The sequence below is a fragment of the Hyla sarda genome, chromosome 7 (genome assembly GCF_029499605.1).
Source record: "Hyla sarda isolate aHylSar1 chromosome 7, aHylSar1.hap1, whole genome shotgun sequence".
Classification (NCBI taxonomy): Eukaryota; Metazoa; Chordata; class Amphibia; order Anura; family Hylidae; genus Hyla; species Hyla sarda.
The window spans coordinates 68805003-68825527 of NC_079195.1; positions in this window are offsets into that span (position 1 = coordinate 68805003).

The following is a 20525-nucleotide window of genomic DNA, read 5'->3' on the forward strand; positions in this document are numbered from 1 at the left end:
ATTGGTGATGGGTGATGGGTGCTTGGTGATGGGTGCTTGGTGATGGGTGCTGGGTGATTGGTGATTGGTGATGGGTGATTGGTGATGGGTGATTGGTGCTGGGTGCTGGGTGATGGGTGCTGGGTGATTGGGGATGGGTGCTGGGTGATTGGGGATGGGTGCTGTCATATAGAGCTCAGGTGGGGGCATATAGGGGGAGATTTATTAAAACCTTTGCAGCTGAAAATCCTTCTGCAAAACAATCTGATTGGTTGCTATGGGTGACTGCACCGCTCTTTCTCTGCACAGGTTTTGATAAATCTCCTCTCTAATACAGTATATTATAGGGCAGCTGTCACATGTTTTCTGTAAATAAGACTGACAGCACAGCCAAAGTGTATATACACATGGCAGATCTTCATAGAAACTATTCTTCACTCGATTTTACAAAAACACCAATCTTTTATGGGGGATAGGAATGTCGAGGAGGCCCCGCGGGAGTCCACTGTATCCCTGGGCCGCAGCACACCTGCCCATTAAGTCTGGCAGACGTTTTTTTTTAATTATGAAAAGTGCCCTCTTTTTTTACTTTAGCCCCTGCCCTTCAAAATGTCTGTGCACGTCCCTGTTCCCCACAATACATTATCATAGGTTTCTAAATACACACAGAGCTGTAGTCACAGTAAAATGTAACAGACATTTATTACCAGACTGATTTTCGTTAAACTTTTTTGTTTAAGTATTATATATGTATTCATTCTCAAGTTTCCTTACTTTTTCTACCCTAAAAATTCTAGATCATAATTTAATTGATTAAGGATTAAATAAAATTGATTTTGGGATGCTGGGATGCTTTGAGGTTTTCTGACACTGTTAAAAAAAATAGGGTTTAGACAGGCTTTAAAAAGAAAAAGAGAGTGATACTTATCTGCTTGTTCCACTGCTGTTCTGACAGTGCCCAGTCCTGAACAGTGGTGCATGTCCCAAGATCAGACAATCACTGCCATTTCCTTTGTCTCGATTGTGCCTGGTCCTCTGTTCAGGACCGGTCAACATCAGAATGATGATCAGACAGGTGTGTATTATTATTTTTCATATTTAAACCATTACATTTTTTTCTTCAATGTTTTGGACCCAGGACCTGATAGTAAAAAAATATATATAATCTAGCATCAAAAACTAATTTTAATAATTCTTTATTTATTCACCACTTCTAAGAAGTGCCAGTCATAGCAGCTCTGTAAAGAATAACATTTTTGCTTTTTAGACAATAACTACAGCTACTTTTAGCAACTTTAATATATGATAGTCTAATGCAAGATTTTCTCATGAGATCTTCAATGATCTTCATTGTTCTTGTTTTCATACATCTGTCTTATCTAAAATATTACCAAAGCTAATATAGGGACGTGTAGGAACCAAAAGATAAATTTACAGACCCAGCTGAATGATATCTTTCTCCACAATATTGAGGCCATGTAGAAGGATAGACAGCACTAGCTTGTATTCTGTTTATTTAAGCATTAAGTTGGCAACACATGGAAGCAGTGTTTTCTGTTTGCTCAGCTATTATCTCAGGCTCCTGAAAACACATAAGTACCGCAAGCACCTACCTACAAAATAGGGATGGGAGATCGGTGGCTTTTATAAGTCATTATAACAATCAATCAGTGTCCAGCAGGTAAGCAATGCTCTCTATCATGAAGTCTCAAGGGTTCATTTGTATTCCACTGAAGTGTTGCCTTTCTCCGTGACCTCTAAATGACCTTCCCAGTCCTAGCATGGATAGTGGATACTGGGCAATGTATAGATAAACGGAGATGGTTGTGGTGTTGTTATGTTATTTTTTGCCTTTAGTCTAAGTAGTTGCATTCTTTATTCTTATACAGTGAAATGTCTTTGAGAAGACAACCCAAAGTTGCATTGAAACGTGGTCTTCTATTGGGTGATATTCTCAAAGAAAATGGTCATACTAACTATGTATGGTGTATGCTGACCTGAAAATCCATAACACAAAATCTGGTCTGGATTAGGGAGTGATCTTCATAAAGAGGTGGTCTTTGAAGCAATTTTACTGAATACACTTCTAGTCAATGAAGTTCAGAATCCAAGATATAATACATTTTTGGGGATTTAAAAAATAAATCTGATGATGATTAGTAACGTTATCATATAATACCCACCTCAAGACCTTAGAATTATTTGATAGAACTGAACTATTTCCCTAATATTGGTATTATACAAATTACAAATTTTCTAGTTTAGAAAGAGAAAAATACAACTGATCTTAGTGGGGGGCAATGGATACCTCTTGACCCAGGAGTGTAGTCCACATTCTCTTTGCCTGCACATTTTCCTTCTTCACATCCATGGGGGGTGACTGATAGACAGATGGGACAGATGAGACATATAGTAAAGTGTTGAGAGATGCAATGACTGTTGACAGATACCTGGGGGTTTCTGAGAGGTACAGGGGTGCTGAGAATTTACTACTGACTCATGTAGATCTGGAAGAGAAAGATGGGGCCAATTTGCCCTATACACAAAAAGTCAAGAGGGTGTTAATTTCTTGTTAAAGGCTCTTTAACATACAGCGTACAGTGCAAACCTAAAGGTGTAAATGTAATGATTGCAACAAGGCAAGTTTGGCACATGGGTGATGGATGTGTGTAGATTCTGGATGTGTTTTCTGGTTTATCTTTATTTAAGCAGTTGTTTTGTTTTTCTGTTATCACAGATAGAAAAACACATACGGATCATTTCCTAACCCAAGGACAGATTTATCAATGTATTTACACCAGTGGACGTAGCTTCAATGGCGCAAGTTTGACTCAAGTATGAAGTCTTACACCCGATCCATCTTTGCTTTGTTTTTAGAAAATGCCAGATTCATCAACAAGACATGTACCCTGTTGATAAATCTGATGCACACTTTAAGTGTGAGCGATACTGCCAGACACTCGCTGAGGAGTCCTAACAAGTGAGACATCACCAGAGATCCTTGCCAACTTTAGTTGAGAAAACATGAGTATTTCAATGTGTTATCCAACTTAGTCTCTTTCTTGTCGGTTTGTTCACACAACCATAAGATCCCCAATGGTCAGCTGCAACCAGAAAGCTAGTGCCAGCCTACTGTCAACGCAGGGAAAGTGAAGAATTAAACAATTCCCGTTTAATTCATTGGCCTCTTGTGTGAATACATTGATGTACTGGGTCCTCCAGAGAAAAAGTTATTCTTTGTAGCTTTTGTCTTCTTTAAGAAATTTGTCTCCTAAAAGCAAGAATCCCTTCTAATAACCTAGAATTGCCTAATTCAGTATTTGAAAAAAGGTTTTTCAAACCAAGCAACAACTTTCATAACATGGCGTTCCCCTTACGTCACAAAACTATACTTTATTAGATAATTGTACATACTCGCAGTTGTCATAAAGAATTTTCCAGGCACAACAACTGAAGAACTTGGTTTGAAATACACCCTGTGCTGGTTTGTAGACAGGTCACTCAGTGATAGTGCCAAGCTTCTATGGGAAATTCAGCTGTGTTTTGCATTAGAAAATACCCCAGGCTGCCATGTGTTGAGAATTACTGTATTTTCTACATGCAGCTAGGGGTGCATATTTCTTCAAAAGCATATTCCTGATTTTGGCAGAAATTAATTTGTGACATAAAGTTCACACCATGTACTGCCAGAGGTAAAATATTTTACATTGACACCTGGTATTATACAGCAAAACTTCTCCAAAAGACCACCTCTTCGACTAGACCACTTACTTACCCAGGCCGGATTTTCTGTAACTGATTTTTAGTTCCTCATTTATTATGCATTCTTTAAGAAGAACAACCGCCTTCCCCCCCCCCCCCCCTCCCCAAGACTTTTTTTTTGTCTAGTTTTACTTGTAGTCTGATCTGCATAACTATTGGTTATAATACATTTACAATGCAATTGTTTAAATAGTTTCTGTTATTATTAAAGGTTCTGATACCTTCACAATCAGTAGAATGAACAGGGTGAAGCATGTGCGTAAGTGCTTCACTCAACGGTTCACAGTGATCCCCATTCAGCTTAAGTAAATGGCTCCATAGACAAATAATGGGGCCATCTAGTTAAGCTGGGAATCAGACCAATGTTTTTGGGATATGCCAAATGTTTTTTTTTATGACAGAGACACTTTAAGGTGGCTTATTTTTATCAGTAATATAAAGTTCACATAGGTCTTATGGTGGCCATATAACTTCAGTAGCTGTGAGTTTCCTTATCCTTCCATACTCTGGTGGTGGCTTATCTATCTAAGAAGTTGAAACCCAACCTTTCCAACCCTTCTTTTTCCCAACATTTTCTGTCAGGGGAAAGATGGTAAGCCCCCATACACTTTAGTTACTCAATTGGTCCCATTGAAGTCAGCAGGTTCGTCTGACTTTTTTGAAAATGTCTATGGACACCTTAAAGGCTCAGGCGCAGACCAGGTAGTACTGCAGTGTACAGAGGCCATATAGCTTCTATGTATGGAGCTGCACTGGTTCTGTGTACTGGCATATGAACTCTGTCAGTTTCTATATGTACAGAGATATTTTCCCCCAGAAGCAATTGGTTCTAGAACAGAATAGAATATTATGGAGAATGTTTTCCTTCCATATTCTATATAAATACGACAGAGGAAGCTCTTGGGGCCTCTGTATTAAACCAACTATTGAAGCCCTATTGCAGCTCTGCACAAAATGGGGCACATCCATGTGAATGAGCCCTTAAATTGAGCCTGTCACAATAATCCGGCAGCAGGATAGTTGTAAACTGGCTGGGCATTCTCATAGTCCAAGACTTGGCCCCACATGGAATAGAAATACTGGTAGTCCCATAGACTTTGCATGGGGCTTTCAGCATTTTGACTCCTGAATGCATCATGTAAGGCCAAGTCTCGGACTATGAAAATGCCCAGCAAGTTTACACGTACCCTGCTGCCGGATCGTCATGACAGGTACCTTTTTAAGCATTAAACTGGGATCTCTCTCTACCTATCCAACTTACAGTATATATATACATGCTTGTATCAGTGCTGGTGATGCATGTGTTTATAATGGGGAGAAAGCTGCTACCAGACTCCCCTGCCAGCAGCTTATCTCTGTGAAAACAAATGGATGGGGCTTGTTGAAACCTAAACTCCCCGACCCTTTTCTGCCCTGACATCTGTTGTTGGGGGAGATTATTAGATAGTTGACTGATCCCCCTGATATCAGTGGTTTGGCTAACTTTAATCCAATGTACATGGACAGCTTTAAAATGTCCCAGAAAATGTAGCTTGGTTCCAAGCACTACTTGAGAGAAGCCAAGTATTCTGATCAGTAAACTCTTAGTGATAAGCGCTTGACACCATGGTGAGATAAAGTGTGTGAGAACGCTTTTCATGAATAAACACCCCAACCAAATCTGTGGAACCATCTACAGACAGATATAGAACGCAACAATGAGTTTATCTCCATGATAGATGTACAAACACTGTCTCCTCAACCTTCTGCTACTGTTCTCTGATTGCAGACATTAACATAGATAATATAGCCATATCAGGTGTCAAAAAGTAATTATGCACCATAATTGTCCTCTATTGCTAAGACAGAGTGACTGTCTAAGGCATTTGCTGGAAACCAGACCAAAGTCACATATTTCTGTTCTGTTATCAGATTCAGATGACTATTCCTCATGAGGGTGACTTATCATTTCTTATCATGAAAATGAGGTTGAGATATACATTATACCTCCTATCAGTATTCAGTTTTGCACTATAAAAAAAACTACTTAAAAAAGTGAAAATCAATGATTGTTTTAAGATGTGAGTCAGGACAGTGAACAGAATGCACGACAGGGACTGAGTGTCCATTCTTCTCTATAGACATTGGACAAACCATATTGAAAATTGCAGAAATATATCCCACAGCACTTTACATAAACTAACATCAGATCCAATCTTTATTGTTACAGGGAAAGCGGTATAATGGCTGGTTGGGACTAGTAAATCAAGGTTTAAACTGGTTATAGACTTGACAATACTGTTGGTCGAACATCAACTATGAGAATCAACAAAAAATATTTGTACTAAAAGCCAAACTAATGAGGAGCTATTCACATTTTGTCTAATTGGTGCTATACCCCCACTGCCTTTATATGGGTGTGCTGCTTCCCAACCACACTTATCTATTAATAATACTTAGTTAGCAGTGAGATGATAGTGTGGTTGAGAAAATCCTTTATATATTTAATTTGGTCCAGGCCCTTGATGGCATTATCGGGCACTCTGGCCGGTCGGTGACCCAGCCCATGCTCACCAATCTATCATGTACCAAGTGTTCTGACTTATTTCCATCAAAGCCAGCATTAAAATGTTCAGTAATCTGTGATGCAGTGGCCCAGATTTATCAATTTGCATGACACAAAAATATATCTGACTTTCCCATAGCAACCAATCACAGCTCAGCTTTCTTTTCTCAGATTTGGTCTTGGGCAACTATGACCACTTGGTTTTGCCCCTGGTTTTGCTTATCACGCACAGGTAGGTTAGTGTTAGGTCCCGTGCCACTTGAGAAACCTTGGCATTGGTGTGCGTGCTCAGGTATGTCCTTCATACAAGGATATACTGGCTAATGTCTCAATTTTAACATCAGTGTTGAGGGTTAGCCAATGTCATTGTTTACATCTACCACAGTAGTGCACATATATTCTTGTATTATTCTAATGGTTACACATCCACATCGTCTATCTGGTGTGGATGTGTAACAATTAGAATAATACAAGGATAACGCATTATCAGGAGCAAAGCAATGGACAAAAGTATTGATTTCATGAGGTTTTATGAGAAAAGATAGAAACTGCGATAAACATCCTCACCAATTTGACACCATTGGTGCCAAAACCCTGAGAGTGTAATAAGATACTCTCAATTGTTGGATTTCTTATAATCAAATTTACAGAAATGTTAGTCTGCTTGACTTCTGCAAAATATCTTCCTTCTGAAGTCACCCTCATCACAAGCTTCGTAAATAATTGTGGATTTGTTCTTTCCTTATTATTAGTATGTGATAACATCATTCAAGCTTTATCATGGAGAATTTAAAGCATCAAATTTCTTTAGAGGCAAAATAGTAAAAATTCTTACAGAACCAATTTGTTTTATTGTCTTTCCGATATTATCCAACTATTTATTGAGTCTATTTTTCCTTCTGTGAGTTTGACCCAGATATGCCTAAATTGTTCTAATTGAGTTGGATATTGAGATTACTCATGGTACTCCTCCTTATTATGTATGCTTTATAACTCTTACATCACATTCAGCAATTACTCCAAAATGTTTTATCTCAGCAAAATGCTCTGAGAGACGGAGACACCCAATCTATGCAAAACATGTCCCACACTGTCCTGCAGACAAGTGGTAGGTTAAAGAAGCACGCAATATGACAGCTGCATACACAGTTTTAAGAGACTCCTAAGTGATGTGGCAAACAATGTTTTCCATGAAGAACACCCAACAGGAATTACAGCCACTTAGAGCTTTTTTACTTCAAATCTCAAATGTAAAAAAAAGTTTTCTAAGAGGTAACTTATATTAAATATTTAGCATTTATATGTGGTGATTCAATTGAACTTTTATTTATCAAGATTATGCATTCATTTAAGGTTTACAGCAACTTTAAATTCTATCAACAATATTTTAAGTGGGAGTGGTTTAGTGTAAATAGGCTGCTGGCCAAATTTACTAAAACTAACGCCAGTTCAGCCTAAGGTGCATGGACAGGTCTTCATCTGAGGAAGTCACTATGTGACAAAACACGTGGGGAAGATTCCCTCTTAGACTATGGGCTATACTTGTGCACAGTTCAATGTGTTTATTGTTTACATATTGTCTAGTATTGTACCCCTTTAAGATTTGAATGGAAACTGAACAAAATATAAAATCTGCAGATTCAAATCTGTACAATCAAATACGCACAGAATACTGTACATGTGAATACACTCAAATGGTCTATTTACATGAGCAGATTTCGTGCAGATTTTGTATTTGATATGAAAAATCTGCTTATACCATTGACTTCAATGAGTCCGTAGAAAATTTGCAAATCTGCCAATATTGCAGATTATCTGCTGACCCATTGAAGTCAATGGTAGCAAATATGCTGCAGATTTTAGAAAAAATTTCAGAGAAGTTAAATGTCTAGCAGACTGTAAATAAAGCACACAATGCAAACAGAGGACCTGACAACAGACAGTGGTCTTTGCCTCCTGCTGTGTAGATGTTTTGACTGGGAAAGCCAGAAACATGGGAAGGGGATATAAAATACACAATATAAAGGCTGCAAGTCTGTCACCAGAGTGAACTGTGGCTGACATCAAATGGATTAAAGGTGGCCATACACCTAAAATTCAGCTATTGGCTAAATTCTCCTTTGGTCAACAGTCATTCTTTCCAACACTCTCATCGGGAGAAGGAATAAGCCACTGCCAAACACCTCTGACAGTGGCTTATCTACCTTAAGAACACAAGGAACAGACATGTTGAAATCCAACTGTCCTTCTTCTTTCCCCAAAATCTGTTGTCAGGAAAAGTCTGGATGACACTATACACACTTATCAGATTTATCAAAACCTGTCCAGAGGAAAATCAGACTTCTTCTTTCATTTTTCAGAGGTCTTTTCAAAAACGAAAGGAGCGATCTGATTGGTTGCAATGGGCAACTCAGCAACTTTTCCTCTGGACAGGTTTTAATAAATCTGCCCCATATTTGTCTTCCTTCGGAGACCTAGAATCTAAATGCTTGTTACTGTGTTGCGTTGTGCTTTCCATTTAGAAATAATTTCATATATGATTTATTTCACTGTTTACCAGTTATTTATACTTGCCCAACATAGTCCCTAGTTTTGAATAGTGATTGCAATACTCAAGTGATGGGTGAAGCTATTGCCAGGCACACTCTCACAATTGTTACGATCTGTGTAACTTATCTTTCCCAACTTCAGCATCATGCATGACATGGATATCTGTTTTATTGATGACATTTATTAAAGGGGGACATACGAACCATATGTTTTATGTTACTCTATAACTCATTGATCTTACTGATGGCTCTTTGCACAATTCCTGATTCCTATTTCTAAGTTTCTCCCTTGTCTCAACTGCTAAATTCTGATACCTACCATTCCTATTTCTGAGACTTAGTTTCTTGTCTGTTTCTTCTTACCATTGGCCCCTAGCTGTTAATCCCTATAGGACTGGTACCCAGAGATAACTGACATAGAGAGCACCTTCGGCAAAGACCATTCATACATTGGGTTGTTAGTGAAGAGTATAACAGAAGAAAAAAAGTTCACTAATACTTTGCCAAACAGGTTCTTTGATAGAGCATCTACTCCTGACATCCATAACAAATCTGTTGAATAGGAGAGCAGGTTAACCAAAGAAGGTTTTGGAAAGAGGCACCAAATTGTAGTTTTCCATCAATGCATCACAAAGTATAGAATAGAAAGCCATAGTCTCTATCACTTATTATCTAGAAATAACATGTATTACCTACTTTTAACATCCTGTAATTACTAGGCCTTTATATATTTAATTATTTATGTGTACCATCTTGAGAATGAGAATAAATTGGTTCTATTGTTAGAGTGGCCAGCTTACCCCAATCCTTAGCTGTGAATGCTGTGATTTATTTTTGTGCTACTTTGTTAAAATCAAGACATAATATTACCTCTTGTAACAGGGAAGAACACAAGGGGACAGTTTTACAATTTAAATCATACTCTTGCACCCCTTTCAACTGTATAAGTGTCATCAGGATGCTCATAAAGTTGAATACTATGGCAGAGCAGGGAGCCACCAGCTTTCAGCCACCTACCCCCCCCCCCCCCCCTCATCCTCATCCCCATACATTCTCGTGGGTGACAGGCACTTCAGACAGCGAGGTCATCATGCCTGCCTGTGCTGTAGCACTGTCAGTGCATACTATGGGATGTAATAGGCCTGTAGCCCAAGGTATACTGTTTGCTGTGGTAAGGAGCTTAGATGAGTTTTCATTAAAGTTTTTGTTAGAGCACTTTAACTGTGCACGGGTCACTAAGGGGTAACTTAAACTGCATGTGGGACACTAAGGGGACACTAAAGCTGCATGCAGATCTCTAAGTGGGGGCTTTATTTGTGTATGAGCACTAAAGGGGCACTTCAAATGCATGTAGTGCATAAATGTGGCACTTTTACTGTGTTCAGAACAGGATTACTCTGTTTGGACTCAAAAGGAATCACTGTTACTGTGAGGCGGCAAGCACTAAGCAATCACTATTACCATGGGAGCACTATTACTGTGTGGGACAAGAGGTGGGGCACCATTACCATTTGGGGCACTATCTGGCTCTATTTTATTAGGGGTAACTAACTCTATTTGTTAGGGCACTGGTGGAAGCAACAGGTACAGATTAAGGTGGCAGTATGGGAAGAATATGTAAATAATGGAGGACAGATAGACTGTATATTGGAAAAGCATCATTCCAAAGACCTCTAGGCAGCAGAATTTGGCTTGAAGAAGTCTTCATATATGTCTGGCTAGATGGAGAAGAAAATAGAAAATGAACTACTCCAGTCAGAGAAGATGTCACCTGTAGTCACTAGATGCAACTGGTCATTGCATAGTGTTATTATCCATGGTATCAAAACATGGTCCAGGTGTGGAGGTATTTTTAACTACCAGTAAAATTATATTATTTAGTCACTGCGGTGGTAATTCATGGTTCTGGTGTGGTGGTATTATTTAGTACCAGTATGATGGTATTATTTAGTCACAGTGGTGGTAATACATGATCCAGGTGTGGAGGTATAACTTTTACTTTTTTAAACACCCCCTCCCTGAGAAAATCTTGTAAACGCTTCTGTATTGTGACGGGTATCAATGCTCCTGAAATAGTGTGAAAACATATAAAGTCCAACTAAACAAGTTCTTACTTGCAAATCCTTCTGTGCATTTGAATTAAATACTTGTGAAAAAGAAAAAAAAAACCTGAATGCACAATGCATCCGGCCATCCTAACATTAAGGAACAAATCACCTATAATTTCCTTTCTCTCACCTTGGAACCAGCCCACACGTCATTTGCGGACATAGTCCCACACATACAGGTGTCTTTTCACACTTCCTCTTTTAACATTTCATTGCCCCTTTCATTCATGCTTCCTTTAACCTGCCTCTTACACTTACTGAGGTTCCTGATGTAAATTTATGGAAGAATTTAAAACATTGCACCTGTGTGCCCATGTACCCTTGTGTGAGCGGCAGACTGAATGAATATACAGCACAACCAGAATTTTCTGGGATTCTGGGGGATACATCTTATTCCCTATTTAAAGCATAGGGGATAAAATGTCTGATCCCGGGGGTCACTGCTGGGACCCCTGCAATCTCCACCACAGCACCCCAGTCATCCCGTGCACGGAGAGAACTTCACTCCTTGCCGGATGACGGGTGACCACAGTGGTCTTGCCCCCTTTATTCATGTCTATGGGAGGGGGTGTTATAGACATGAATGCAGGGGGCATGGCTTGACATTGCGAATGTGGAAACTCCAAGCTTCCATGTTCATGAACGCTGCAGCACTGACCAAGAGATCGCGGGGGTCCAAGGGGCGGACCTCCACCGCAATCAGACATCTTATCCCCTATCCTTTGTCTTGGGGTGAAGTACCCCTTTAAGTAAGAGACACTTATAGTTGAATTATTGCCAAAGAACTTACCCCACATTAGAAGACCTTCACCCATCATCCTCTTGGATTTGTACTTCTTAATCCTAACACTAAGGTTCTGATATTGAAGGATTTCATTGACTTATAATGAGGTCCATCAGATTGACATCATGGCACAGGTATTTGGCAAAGGAGAAGGGCAAACTTAGTGGAATGGAGAGTGGAGGTAATGTGAAAAGAACCTTAAAGGGGTACTCCGGTGGTCAACGTGTTTTTCTGTTTTTTACTTACCCTATTTGTTTTGTTTAATTTCTATTCTTGTTGTTTAGCCTACTCTATTTCCGTTCTTTGTTGTCCTTTTATCCCCCACTTTGTTTTCCTATCTTTGTTTCTATTTCTTATTTCTTGCTGTGCTGAAAACTACAAATCCCAGCATGCCACATGCCTTGCTGGTTTGGGGCGGCTTCTTTTTTGTTTGTTTGTTTGTTCCGCCCTTTACCCACCCTACTATTTTCCCGGGTCAGCCCCCTTATACACAGCACACTAATATAATCAGTCCTGGTTAGGATACACTGGCATACACACACAAAGGGGACTAAAACTCCCAGCATGTGTCATTCAGGAGTCTTCAATCTGTGGTATAACACCAGAATGTTGCCTCTGTAGTCTCCTGGGGGTTGTAGTTCACCACACCTCTATAGGGCATACACCAGTGTTTCTCAACCAGGGTGCCTCCAGGTGTTGCAAAACTCCCAGCATGACCTGACAGCCTTTGGGCATGCTAGGAGTTGTAGTTTTGCAACAGCTGGAGGCACACTGGTTGGGAAACACTGGTGTAACATTATGTGTATGCTGAATAGGCTAGAACAATGTTTCCCAACTAGTGTGCCTCCAGCTGTTGCAAATGTACAACTACCAGCATGCCCAAAGTCTGTCAGGGTAGGCTGGGAGTTGCAGTTTTGCAACAGCTGGAGGCACACTGGTTTGGAAACACTAGCATACACACACATAACAGGGACTACAACCTACAACTCCCAGCATGTGTCATTCAGGAGTCCCCCTCCCCCTTCACATATAGAGATCCAGTATGAGATTTCTTCCCCGGCAGTCTGTACATCCCCAGCCCATGCACCTTGTAATCCTTCCCTTCAGATAACACATTTATCTTCTGTGTTCCGTTCTCCTGTGCAGACCTACGTCCTCAGGAGCAGAGCGGGGGGAGGGGAGATAAGGAGCTGTGTACTATGGCTTCTCATGCAGAACTCCGGGAGGGGGGAGATGAGGGGGCGTGGCTTATTCCTGTCATGCAGACAGAGAGAGAAAAAAAAGCTCTGACGTCTTGTCCACAAGAGATTCAGAACATTCAGAACATGGTGGACGACAGTAAAAGAAAATCTTCTGAACTACAGAACTTCCTGCCCAACAAACAGGTAAGTAAACACACACATGCTGCCAAAACATTTAACACATGTATATTGCAAAAAAACTAAACTTACAAAGAAGATGCCATATAGTCAAAAAAATTAACCACCGGAGTACCCCTTTAAAGGATATGTTTAAGTTTTGTTTGATCGGGTTTAGATCTGGAGACCAATAATCACTAAAATAAATGGACAGAGGTCCTCAGGTGAGCGATGTCTGTCTATTCATTCCCCTCGATTCTTGTTGGAAAGAAAAGCAAGGGGTTTATGGATTAATATAGTCCATGAGACTTTGTATGAATCCTTACAATGGATGCTCAGATTTCTGAGAAGAATGAGACAGCGCTAAGCTGAGTGCCCCTTTGTTCCTGCAGCAGCTTGATTACCATCGATCAAAACTTCAGACATGTTACTTTGATATGTAAAAAGTTGTCAAAATAGTTACTCTCTAAAATGAAAAATGAAAAATAAAACTTTTTTAAATAAAAGCCTTGTTCTCTAAGGCTTCTTTCACACTACAAAATTCTCCGTTTTTAAACATCTGTATGAAGTTCCGTCCGAAAACCAGCTGAAAACGGCAGTAACAAAATCCTATACGTCCGTTAGAAAATCCCATTATAGTCTATGGGATTTTCTAATAGCCGTTTGAACCCGTTATAGTCCGTTATTGATAACGGACGTTATTTTATGACGGAAGATAGTAATGGGAGAAATAGTTCATGAATGGGATTTTCTAACGGATATATAGGATTTTGTTACTGCCGTTTTCAGCTGGTTTTCAGACGGAACTTCATACGGATGTTTAAAAACGGAGAATTTTGTAGTGTGAAAGAAGCCTAAGGATATGGCTTATCTAAACCCCACAACTCAACAACACAATTTCCCTTTATTGTCCCGTCACTTTCTGCCCCCTCCTGTGTGTCAAGCATTTTGGAATAAAAGTCCTTTTAAGCATTAACCAGCGAGTGCCGTAGAGTTCTATTCGTCTTACAGTGACAATTTCCCTTTAGTTGGCTTGGTTGGTTTGCCTTGTAATGCAGGGATGGCCCAAGAGAGCAGTAGATGCTCCTAACCCCTTCACAACCAATCCAGGATTTGATTTGTCATTGAGCCACTAATGGTGTATGGAGCAGGATCCTGACACAATTCTTATCCAGCAGTTCCCAGCTGATATTGTGGCTTTTAGCCTTTTAGATGCTGCTGTCAAAGTTGACAGTTGTGTCTAAGTAGCCGTTAAATACAGTGTTGATGGAATAGTGGTCTGGATAGCAAACCCATTGGCCTTTTGGGCAGTTAATCCCCCTGTAGCAGCCTATAACAATAGAGCACACATTTCAATGATCAATGCTGTACAGAAATACACCATTGATCTGTAAGGGCAATCTAATTATGGTTCATACAAGATCACTGATCATGAGGGGTTTGACCGCAAGGACCCCCAGTGATCTCTTGCCCAGCACCTCAGCTCTTTTCATGCACAAAGTATGTATCTTTATGGGAAATATGGTGTTCGTGTATCTCCAGCTCTCCCATAGGGATATATGGGGGGCCTGTTGGCCCCTGCTTCCTGTCGAGCTTGGCAGTAACACGTGCAAGAATTGCTTTGTGCATTGCTTTGTGTCATGGTTGACAGTAATCTGTGCATGGAGTTGAGGTCACTCCATGCATGGAGAGATCTGGGGTGCTTGGCAGTAAATCATGGAGGTTCCACTGGACAGAGCTACCCATCCCAATCAGACACTTATCCCCTATCCTGTGGATATGAATTAAGATGTTCTGTACCAGAGTTAACAAAACTCCAAGATTGACCCCAGGGCGGCTATTGAGGCCAAAAAGCAAAACTGAATTTCTAACCCCAAGGCCGTAGCCCGGGGTGTAAAAACACCTCTAATTAATCCCCCTTTAAAATGTAACTTTTATTGTATATACTCATAAAAATAGAAATAAACCCAGCAAGGTGGTGATTAAAATTAGGATGTCAGGTAGGATAGTACGAGTATAATTAGAGCAGTATAGCTTCAATGTCAAGGGCTCTGCAGCAGCTCAACATTCCAACACTGACACCAAATTAAAACACTAAATTGCCGCCTCTACATGTTTCGCCGTCTCCACGGCGTTTTCAAGAGGCAAAATGCGGCAATGAAAACGTAGAATACCCCTATGTCCACCCCTATGCATCCCCTAATTTAGTCCTCAAAGGAGCATAACGCTCTATCACTTCAAAGCCCTGTCATATTTCACTGAAACAGTTTAGGGCCACATATGGGGTATTTCCGTACTCGGGAGCAATTGCACTACAAATTTTGGGTGCTTTTTCTTTTACCCCTTATGAAAAGGTAAAGTTGGGGTCTACGCCCGCCTGTGTAAAAAAAAAAAATTTACACTAACATGCTGGTGTTGCCTTATATTTTTTATTTTCATAAGAGGTTAAAGAAAAAAAAAAAAAGACCCCCAAAATATGTAAAGCAATTTCTCCTGAGTACAGAAATACCTCCAAATGTGGGCGTAAAATGCTCTGTGGATGCACAGGAGTGAGAGCGCACTATGTACATTTGAGGCCTAAATTGGTGATTTGCACAGGGGTGGCTGATTTTACAGCGGTTCTGACATAAACTCAAAAAAATAAATACACACACGTGACCCCATTTTGGAAACTACACCCCTCACGGAAAATAATAAGGGGCATAGTGAACCCCACAGGTGTTTGACGAATTTTCGTTAAAGTTGGATAGGAAAATGAAAAAAAAATGTTTCACTAAAATGCTGGTGTTACCCTCAATTTTTCATTTTCATAAGAGAAAATTTGAAAAAAAAAAAACAAAGTTCGCCCGCAGAGCATTTTACGTCCTAACATGGGGTATTTCCATACTCAGAAGAAATGGGGTTACAAATTGTCGGGATCATTTTCTCCTATTAACCCTTGTAAAAATTTTAAATTTGAAGAAAAAAGCTGCATTTTTGTGAAAAAGATTTTTTTTTTTCATTTACACATCTAACTTTAACGAAAAGTCGTCAAACACCTGTGGGGTGTTAAGGCTCACTGGACCCCTTGTTACGTGCCTTGAGGGGTGTAGATTCCAAAATAGTATAGACTCGAATATGTAAAAAAGAGAAACAAAAGAGAGAAGCGCAGTAATGTGCCATGATTCTGTTGATCAAATGTATAGAGGTGTGTGAGAGGTGGTCCTGAGCGTGTTGTGTCCCAGGCACAACACCGTTAGCTGCTTTAATCCCCGATCTCTGAGGGACGCGTGGTTAAGGAAGGGCTGCTGGCACCTCGCCGTCACAGGAACCGGGACGTCTAGTCAATAGAGGTATGTGTGGGGATCTGTGATCCACAAAAAGCACCGTGCTCCAAAAGCGCTCCTTTCCAAGGTGAAGGATGTAATTAATAGCCGTAGGTCTAGAATTCAGTGAATTTTTTTTCTTTTTTTTTTTTCTGTTCTGGCACCATAGGGGCTTCCTAACTGGGACATGCCCCCCAAAAACCATTTCAGCAAAATTCACTCTCCAAAATCCCATTGTCGCTCCTTCCCTTTTGAGCCCTCTAGTGCACCCACAAAGCACTTTACATCCACATATGAGGTATTTCCTTACTCAAGGGAAATTGGGTTACAAATTTTGGGGCTTTTTCTCCTATTACCCCTTGTAATTCAAATTCAAAAACTGGGTCTAAAAGAACATGCGAGTGTAAAAAATTAAGATTTAGAATTTTCTCCTTCACTTTGCTGCTATTCCTGTGAAACACCTAAAGGGTTAACAAACTTTCTGAATGTCATTTTGAATACTTTGAGGGGTGCAGTTTTTATAATGGGGTCATGTAGGGGGTATTTCTAATATGAAGGCCCCTCAAATCCATTTAAAAACTGAACTGGTCCCTGAAAAATTCAGATTTTGAATATTTTGGGAAAAATTTGAAAATTGCTGCCGAACTTTGAAGCCCTCTGATGTGTTCCAAAAGTAAAGATATGTCACCTTTATGATGCAATATGTGAATCAATATATAATTTATTTGGAATGTCTATTTTCCTTACAAGCAGAGAGCTTCAAAGTTAGAAAAATGCAAAATTTTACATTTTTCCATCAAATGTTGGAATTTTTCACCAAGAAAGGATGCAAGTATCGCCGAAAATTTACCACTAACATAAAGTAGAATATGTCACGAAAAAACTTTCTCGGAATCAGAAAGAAAAGTAAAAGCATCCCAGAGTTATTAAGGCCTAAAGTGACAGTGGTCAGATGTGCAAAAAACGCTCTGGTCCTTAAGGTGAAAATGGGTTTGGTTCTTAAGGGGTTACCAATTAGAAGAAATAAAATAAGATATTATAAGTGAAAAAGAAATCATTTGGAGTATTAACTCCTGCAGAACACAGTCTTCAAATAAACTATACAACTAGGAAAGCTGCTCATTCTTTTGATTTGCTCACTTGGATTAAAGTGTTAATAGATGCTCCGTTATATCCATGCGGCCATTCCACCAACAGCAGAGTGTCAGCAGAATATGCCAATGCTAGAACTGCTCAGAAATGTGCCATCTCATCTACAGCAATGCATTTCTATGCAGACTCCGCAGAAAGAATAAAGGTGACTATTCTTTTTTTGGATGCCGGAATCTGAATTTCTGTGCCAGAAACATCTGGTGCAGAAATTCTACCATGTGAACAGTGCAGCAAAATCCCATTGAGATCAATTGGACTCTGCTGCCGCAGAATGTTTACGCTTAATAGTCATGCGTAATTCCGCACGGACATTTTGCCATGTGACCAAGGCCTTATAGAAGTACAGATAAATGGTTTACACCTTTGGATAGGGGATAAGTTAATTTTTAACTGCACTACTTCTTTAATCCCTTATCAGTACTATCTAAAGCAGTGTTTCCCAGGATGCTGGGAGTTGTAGTTTTGCCAAAGCTGGGGACACACTGGTTGGGAAACACTGATCTATAGTCTAGCCTTTTCATTAAATCTAAAACTATATAGCCACAAAGATGTCTTTCTGGATAACATATAAACAGTTTAAAACTAAAGTAGGAAAAAGGGTATATGAAATGCCACGTATTCTCCTGGGTGATATAGTGTACCAGGATAAGTGCCGACACAGAATACATAAAAACATTGTTGTAATGAAGGTTGTTTTTTAAACAGTTTCCCAGAAACAGCACTACTTTTGTCAATGGCCTGTGTCCGTGTCTGGTATTGCAGCTCAGCACTATTCATCTGACAAAAGTGGAGGAGAGTAGCTCTGTTTATAGAAAGAAAAATCATTAATGGACAACTCCTTTAATCAGTCCAGTAATGTTTTACATTAGTACAATACATAATAAAAGAAAAAAAAATTATGTAAATGCCATTACCGTCTGAATGTTTAAACACACATACACATATATTACGATCATGATGGATATTGAGAGAACTGACAACATGGCTGACTGCGTGATTTACAGACCATCACTCGCTGGTGGCGTCTTCATGGAAAATGAGGATGACATGAAATACAAAAGAATGAGTTATGATACGAATCTGCTTATACAGCAGGATGGCCAAAGACAAGACTAATTGTATTACCATATTTCTTTAGGAATAACAAAGGCATAATAGAAATTGCCCTGTTGGGATCCTCGAACCATCATTCATTTGTGGACTGCGCTCAGACTTCCAAATATGTATTAAACAAGAATATAAGACTGAACTTCGTCAATGGATGGCCCATTTATGTGACTAATGTCCTTTATAGAATATGAGAATGCTTTATGTCATTAGAATAATCAATCATCTATATATAAGACATCATTCATAGATATGTTACTTTTGGAGGATTTCTATCACTTAGAAATTTCTCCTTGATCATAAAGTGTCCCAATAGTGATCATCTGTTGTCTGTGTCAGCAAATGTTCGGTTCTCCTGCAGCTACACCACAGTGTGAATTAAAGTGTCCCTGTCATTGCATTTGACTTTTCAGGATAAGCTGCCCTGTGTATACCTAAGGAGCAACATTTTTTCTAGCCATTATATAACTATAATTTGTACATAATATTTTCAGCAGATTTCTGCTCTGCAGGCTTCAGCTCTAATTTGCAATTCTCTCAGAGCTGGTGGGCAGAGCTCCCTCCTCCTCCCTTTCATAGACTTGTATAGCTTGTCTTGCAGATACAGGACAAAGCTGAGCTGATATTTAGAGAAGAAGATTTGAGCAGCAGAAGAGGGGAGAAGGAAGAAGCTTATTATCAGGAGAAAGAAACCTTTTTGTCAAATAAGAATATAGATATATATATATATATATATATATATATTTCTCATATTTACTTATTTCTTCTATTGATCTATGCAAAGTTTGTTCAAATGATATGGCCTATTTAAGCATTACACATTTTTGTAGGCATTTTTAACTGCACTGACAATTGAGGCTCTTACATAGGAGTGTATTCTTTTAACTGGTTAATGACCAAGGACGTGTATACACGTCCTTGTGCCGTTAACGGAGTATGGCAAATATAGGAAAGATAAAAGAAAAGGGAGAGGACAGTGCCTCGTGTAATTCCATGGGTATTATATCCCACATGACCCCGGTGTGATATGCGCTCACCTGGGGGTAAATCTTGATATAAGCATGTGGGGTCAGACGAGAGATCTCGGGCTGCAGCCTGCATAGTCTGGCCGAAACACTAAGGGCAGAGGTTGGCAAAGGATGTGGAGATATTGGAGGTAAAAGAAGTTCTGCGGTGGCGCTGTCTTTTGGAGACCAAGTTCACTTTCAGTCCAGTTAAAAACAAAGTATTCACATTTATTAGTGCATACATGTGGTGGACAATCATGCAAGACGCTTTTCGAGGTTACGTTACCCCTTTCTCAATTGCAGAATAAAAGATGTCTAAATTTTTACAGCACTGTTACATTTAAATAGTAAAAATGGCGCCAAAAGACCAGGACCGGAGGCCAGCCCAGGGGACGTAACATGAGTGGTTTGTATAGCGCTTCCATGACACGTTGTTGTACATAAAAACATATATTTACGACAAGGCCATTGAGCCAGTTGATTGGTCACAATTTTTATGAATGAATAAGTGCAAACCCAGTACGGGAATAACCTGAAGTGTTGCCTGTACTTTAAAATATTCACTTCCCGTTACACGAACAACCACGACATATAAAATATTGCACCCATTACCAATTTTATCCTATGTTTTTTTAAACATTTTATTAAATATATGTTTTTATGTACAACAACGTGTCATGGAAGCACTATACAACCACCCATGTTACGCCCCTGGGCTGACCTCCGGTCCTGGTCTTTTGGAGCCTTTTTACTTTTTAAATGTAACAGTACTGTAAAAATTTAGACTTTTACTCTGCAATTGAGAAAGGGGTAACTTAATCCCGAAATGCGTCTTGCATGATTGTCCACCACATGTATGCACTAATAAA